Source organism: Leopardus geoffroyi, chromosome C3 (genome assembly GCF_018350155.1).
Source record: "Leopardus geoffroyi isolate Oge1 chromosome C3, O.geoffroyi_Oge1_pat1.0, whole genome shotgun sequence".
Lineage (NCBI taxonomy): Eukaryota > Metazoa > Chordata > Mammalia > Carnivora > Felidae > Leopardus > Leopardus geoffroyi.
The window spans coordinates 112,026,984-112,033,497 of NC_059338.1; the positions used below are offsets into that span (position 1 = coordinate 112,026,984).

Genomic DNA, 6,514 nt, shown 5'->3' on the forward strand with positions numbered 1-6,514 from the left:
GTCTTGCCCACAACTTGATTTCAGACATCTGGCCTCCAGAACTGAAAAAATAATTTCTGTTCTTTTAAACCACCAAGTTTGTGGCAATTTGTTATTGGCAGCACTAGCAAACTACTGCAGCCCTGGACAGTGGTTTGAGGTTTGGGTGAAGTTCAAGCCCAAGAATAGAAACAGAGTTCAATCTAATGGTAGAAGAGAAGTCCATCACACAGGAGTTCATGGGGCAGACAGCAGCATGGCCTTTCACTTACCAGATACCAGAGTTAGGCTATCCAGACCAATTCCAGATTGAACCCTGATGGAGAAGAGTGAGCAAGTGCTGAGCTGACTCAGAGGCTGGTGGAGTTCATCCTTCAGGTGAGATATTTCAGTACCCACGGTAGAGTAGGCAAACAGGAACGGACAGAGCAATCAGTGATGTTCTACTAATAAATGATAAATATCTTGTAGAACCCGGTCATATGCAGTCTAAGATGAGTTGGTTTCGGCGGAGGGATAAAAAAGCCACAAAACATGCTTCTCCTACAATGGAGAAGTCACATGCTAGGCACATGTCAGCACTAGAGGCACAGAGCTGAGGCCAGGCTTTGCCTTCCTAGAGCTCCACCTCCGGTCTGTCCCCCCCTGTAGCCCCCACAGTCTCTCTTAGAACAAGACCTCCCTGCATGTGCGACAAGACTCATTCTCCTTCAGTCAGCCAAAAGTTTCTGTGGCATTTCATGCCCATGTTAGCAACAAAGAAGAATCAGGGAAAGGAAGAACTGACCATCTCTATAGGCTTCCAAGTCACAAGTCACAGAATCTGTCTTATTGTTAGAAGACAGCAGGATTCCCTGACCCCTAAAAGTACCATGATAATAGGATTTCAGCTTAGATTTTCTCAAAAGCCATACTTCTCCCTCCTAGGCACTACAAAAGAAACAGATATGCATCAGTTACAGTCCCTGTACTTCAAGGAGCCTGTGCTCTCATATGTAATATGAGGTCTACACATAACCACTAAACTATAAAGCAGTGGGTACATTAGAGTGACACAGACAATCAGAGATTAAAGAACTTGAAGGGATAAGAGATGTTTTTATTGATATATCAATGCAGGCATGAAAGAGTTCCTAAATGTGGCAATCTGATATTAAACTTGTATCATCATTCATGGCCACCAGAAAGAGTCTTATCCAGAATAACCCAGCATGATAATGAAATAAGACAATGTAGGGGCGCCTGGGTGGCGCAGTCGGTTGGGCGTCCGACTTCAGCCAGGTCACGATCTCGCGGTCCGTGAGTTCGAGCCCCGCGTCGGGCTCTGGGCTGATGGCTCAGAGCCTGGAGCCTGTTTCCGATTCTGTGTCTCCCTCTCTCTCTGCCCCTCCCCCGTTCATGCTCTGTCTCTAACTGTCCTAAAAATAAATAAACGTTGAAAAAAAAAAAATTAAAAAAAAAAAAAAAATAAGACAATGTAATGGCTGCAATGAAAAGCTCTTAATAATCAAAGAATTTCTAAATTATTTCAATTCTCGGGGTGCCTGGGTGGCTCAGTCGGTTGAGTGTCCAACTTCAGCTCAGGTCACGGTCTTGCAGTTCATGAATTTGAGCCCCATGTCGGTCTCTGTGCTAACAAACAGCTCAGAGCCTGGAACCTGCTTCAGATTCTGTATCTCTCTCCCCCTCCCCTGCTCATGCTCTGCCTCTATCTGTCTCTCAAAAAAATAAATAAATGTTAAAAAAAAAAATTTAAGGGGCGCCTGGGTGGCTCAGTCAGTTAAGTGTCTGACTTCAGCTCAGGTCATGATCTCTTGGTCCATGAGTTCAAGCCCCACGTCGGGTTCTGGGCTGACAGCTCAGAGCCTGGAGCCTGCTCCAGACTCTATGTGTCTCCCTCTCTCTCTGACCCTCCCCCCATTCATGCTCTGTCTCTGTCTCAAAAATAAATAAACATTAAAAAAAATCAAAATTTTAATCAAAAAAATTTTTTTTGATTGTTTCAATTCTCTGGCCTTGATTGCTCCTTCTATAAAATGGAGGAGTTTTATACATAATCACCAAAGTCTTTTCCAGCTTCCAAATATTCTTTGGGCAGTTTACCATAAGAGAGATAGCCCTGTTGGCTTTATCCTTAGGGACTCCCACGAGTTTTTTGTGGATGTGGAGAACTTTTGGATTTTCAGAAACCTATAGACATCTTTTTTTAAGGCCATAGAATGGCTGACATGTGGAAATGTGACTGAGAAAATAGAGCAGACAGGTCTGCTTAAAACTCTGGGTTCCTCCCTAAAAGGCAATATGGCCAATCAGGGAATGGAAGACTGATAGACACAAAACTTAAGCCCTGGCCTTGAGACATTTCTGATTGCCTCGGTCAGTTTGGTTCTCACTTTGCTTTCATTCTAACACCCAGCTGTAATTCCTACTCCCCCTCCCACATAGTTCCCCAATCGATCCTTTTTTTTTTTCTCGAGTCAGGTTTAACTTTTTGAAGGTTGAAAATCATAAAGAAAAAACTAATATGAAACAAGGAATTGGGGGAAAGGGAGCTGTACTCAGAGAACTGTAGAACTGAAAGGAACATTTTAATGTTTAAGCCTCAAAAGAAAGGCTGGACCACTGACTCCTCAGAGGGCTAAGTGGTTTGAGCCACATACATTAGCACTGGCCTCCTCAGACTGATCTGTTGGTTGGTTGCTATATGGAGGGTGATAAAATATCTATTTGGGTAGGGTCAAAAATTGTATTACACTCTTAGAGCACATCTGTGAATACTGGCCTTTTGAACAAATGACCATAGTTCACCAGGCTTCTGTGCTGTCAGAGGCTGCTTCCCAAATACCAACTTTGAACCTAGCTCTGCCATATGGACACATGGGGTCAATGAAAAATAGTGTCCAAGGGCCCCCAAGCATGAGAAGGTCTGGCAAAAAGTGACAGGTTTTATCCAGGCTGCTGAAGAGAAATGTACTGAGACTGGAAAGACTAAGGAGGTGCACGCCTTCCGAACGTGTCTGTGGATCAAAATACACCCTAACAGATTTCTGAGACAGCCCCTGGCGGCCATGTTAACCTTGGCATTGTTATCATTAAGAGGCTATGCTCATTTCTGGCACCTAACATCGGACACATTGACAGCAACAGGGTTGATGGAAGAGGAAAGAATCTGTTTTGCAGTAAAAAAAGATTTAAAGATAAAAAAAAAAAAAAAAGCAGTTCTCAGATTTCTCAGGCCATTTGAAATCACGCCAGAGAAATACTTGATTTCAGCATTTTTAAGCCCTCTGCGATGATGCTGTGAGTGGTGTCCCCCACGTGTGATGATGTATTTTGGGGCCAGAGTTTTCTCAAGATGTTCCAAGCCTGCAGGCTCCTGATCCTTTTTCAAATTATGAAGATGATAGTATCCCAGTGAGGGTTGTGATTAGTCTAAACTCTCCACAGCTGTGAGAGTAGAATGGGCAAATTCCAATAAAGATCCTGCGTGTTCTGGACTGAATTTACCTACACGACATCGAGGCCTAACTCAGGGACCACTTAAAAGAACCGGAACTGCCTCAGTGCTGTTCTGTTTCTTCCACAGCATCAGCTGCTGGGGGGCTGGCAAATGTTCTGGGAGGATGCCTCCCCTCGCACCACTGTCATTGGGCAACAGTGGATGTTCATTTAGAAGGTCTGGGGTGTGTGGGTGAAAAGCAGGGCTGGGGAAATTAAACTCAAGTACATGGGAATTTAAAGAGGCCTTGCAATTCATTATGTGAATGGCCAGGAGGATTATAAAACACCTTGTAACTGAAGAGGTTGGCCTGGAGCTGTGTGGGACAACAGAACCAGCTGTATCACCACCCCTAACTCATTTAGAACAGTGCTAGCAAGAAGGCAGGCTCAGAGCTTTCTTCAGTTACTTGGAAAAGCCAACAGGGCTTTATTTTCTTATTTTGGACACTTTTTTCCTAAAATACTTCCTTGGAATACTAAGTAATGTAATAATACACAGCATGCTCCTTTTACCATGTTTAATAATTGTATCATCTGAAGACACTTGGCTATTCTCCCTTACGACACATCTGACCCTACGCTTCCCAAAACTGGGAAAGACTTAGGGGACAAGGATTTACATAACTGTCTACACATATTAACAACTATAGAAATAATAAATAAGATTCCTCACTTTGGAAAACAAAAAGAAAATACCAAAAATATATATATAATAGTTTTTTTAATCTAATATGATTTGCATGAATGTAGAATCTTCTAAAATTACGTATACATTCATCATGTACATCCACTTCCATTGTTTACAGTCCACTGAAGCACACCCGGTATCACTCCTGACACCTAGAGATTTTTAATAGTCTACTCTCTATGATTTACAGTTTATCACATAGCCACACACATATGTGACATGTGACATTTCTCCTTGTAAACACTGAACTTTTCTCTAAGGCAAACCAGAAAGACAACATGACTAAAGTCAAGAGACCCAATGGAGAGTTGAATGAGCTGTAAGCAAAATTCTGAAAGCACCAACCTCTGGATGATCTATCCATACGTGGTATTTTATTAAAATGAGGATGTGAGTGGAAGAAGATGGAAACAAGCTCCAATTTTTTCTAATATTCATAACAAAACACACAACTACAAGCATTTCCACTTTTAACTTTTCACGGTCCTTCATGCAAATCTTCTACATGCTAATAGATTCTTTTTTTTTTTTTTAATTTTTTTTTTCAACGTTTATTTATTTTTGGGACAGAGAGAGACAGAGCATGAACGGGGGAGGGGCAGAGAGAGAGGGAGACACAGAATCAGAAACAGGCTCCAGGCTCTGAGCCATCAGCCCAGAGCCTGACGCAGGGCTCGAACTCACGGACCGCGAGATCGTGACCTGGATGAAGTCGGACGCTTAACCGACTGCGCCACCCAGGCGCCCCAACTAATAGATTCTTTCAACTATTGGCCATACCACCTCAGATGTCATCATTTCTAGAGAAAAATCAAATCATTAATTTAAGCCTGTTAAACTGGATGGCGACTGTGCATTACTCCCCCTGGAACCCACGTTGCAAGGGCAACTTCAGTATCAAATGGCTTACTCCTGTCTTTCTGCTGGAGGCCATTTCCGAGTACAATCACCTAGTAAGGCAACTTGGAAGGGGGGCAAGGGAGGGGAACTTTAAAGAACTGAGTAGGAAATCAGACAGTATGTCAGGATTCTTATGGCTAAAACAAAGCTGCAGGGAGAATAAGCAGGGCAGCCCTACGGATAAGAGGAGTGTTGCCTTGCTGGGAATATTCAGTTGGTCTGATAGTAACATTAGTAGTTGCTGGTAGATGCTTGACAATCAGCTCTTATGGAGAAAAAGCCATGTTTTATAGCATTTGCAATTTCCCTGGTGTTATTACACCCATGAAGGCTAATTTCAAACTACCCAAAGTGATATCCCTGCATGAGATTCACCGTAACAACCTCTGTATATTTCAGACACAAAGACATAACTAATCTCAACAGCATAAATTATAATAAAATGTGGGGAAATAACTAGACTATGATGAATTTTGAGCATTACTGTTGTTTTTAGTGTCGTTATTTTAATTGTAAGTTTATATAATTTAGTTCTAATTAATGGTTGCATTTAACAATTGGCTCCCAAAATTCATAAAAATATAAAGGTGGGCTCTAGTGAGCAGGTACCATTGGCTCCAGCACACCACTGCATTTTGTTCTTCAGGGACATTAAAGACATTTTAAACAAACAACAAACCAAATAAATGAAGCTACTAAATCACCTGGATCAAACTATTTTCAGGGATTCCAAGGGTTACACTGTGGGTAGTATTTACAGGGATACCATTAAATGACAACACCTTACATTTGTATCACGCGTTACACTCTTCAAGTTTAGGGCACGATGGGACAGTCTGATCCTGCGTAGTGAATTTAAATCGGTGAGTAATAATAGCATTTTAGTGTCTGGTGCATGAAAAGAAATTCCTAGGAGCTATCCGTACAAGACAGAAGTGTAAGGAAGGAACTGGGAGCCAGGCAAGGAAGCCTAGAGCTGGCCAGAGCCCCTAGGTTCCAGATTCCGTCCCGGAAACGGCTCCATTACTGAGAAAGCAGGTGTACGTTAGTACCAGGCTTTCCTAGCTCCCTCCTGTTTTCTGACTCTAACTTAAGAAGTCAGACTAGAGCTCAGTTTTTTCTGATAGAAAAGAGTTGGACGGGATATCCTCTAAGAATCCCTCAAAAAGATAAATTAGAACCATAGCATTCAAATACGCTTTTATCTGACAGAACAGCTTTGAATGGTTTTTCTCCCCGATCCAAACATACCTGTTACACTGTACACACTCGTGTGAAGAGTCTACATAGATCTCACTGCCAAAATTAACAGCAGCAGTAGTCGTGGCCGAGTGGTTAAGGCGATGGACTAGAAATCCATTGGGGTCTCCCCGCGCAGGTTCGAATCCTGCCGACTACGGGATGGTAAACTTTTGCTGCCGATACTTGTTTTCGTTTCGGAGAGTT

The 6,514-nt window shown here is 42.5% G+C and overlaps 1 non-coding gene across 1 annotated transcript; it reads left to right on the forward strand.

Moving 5' to 3' along the window:
* The first annotated feature begins 6,385 nt into the window (after window positions 1–6,385).
* On the forward strand, window positions 6,386–6,467 carry TRNAS-AGA. Its single transcript has one exon. It is a non-coding gene; the product is annotated as a tRNA-Ser (tRNA).
* The last annotated feature ends 47 nt before the right edge of the window (window positions 6,468–6,514 follow it).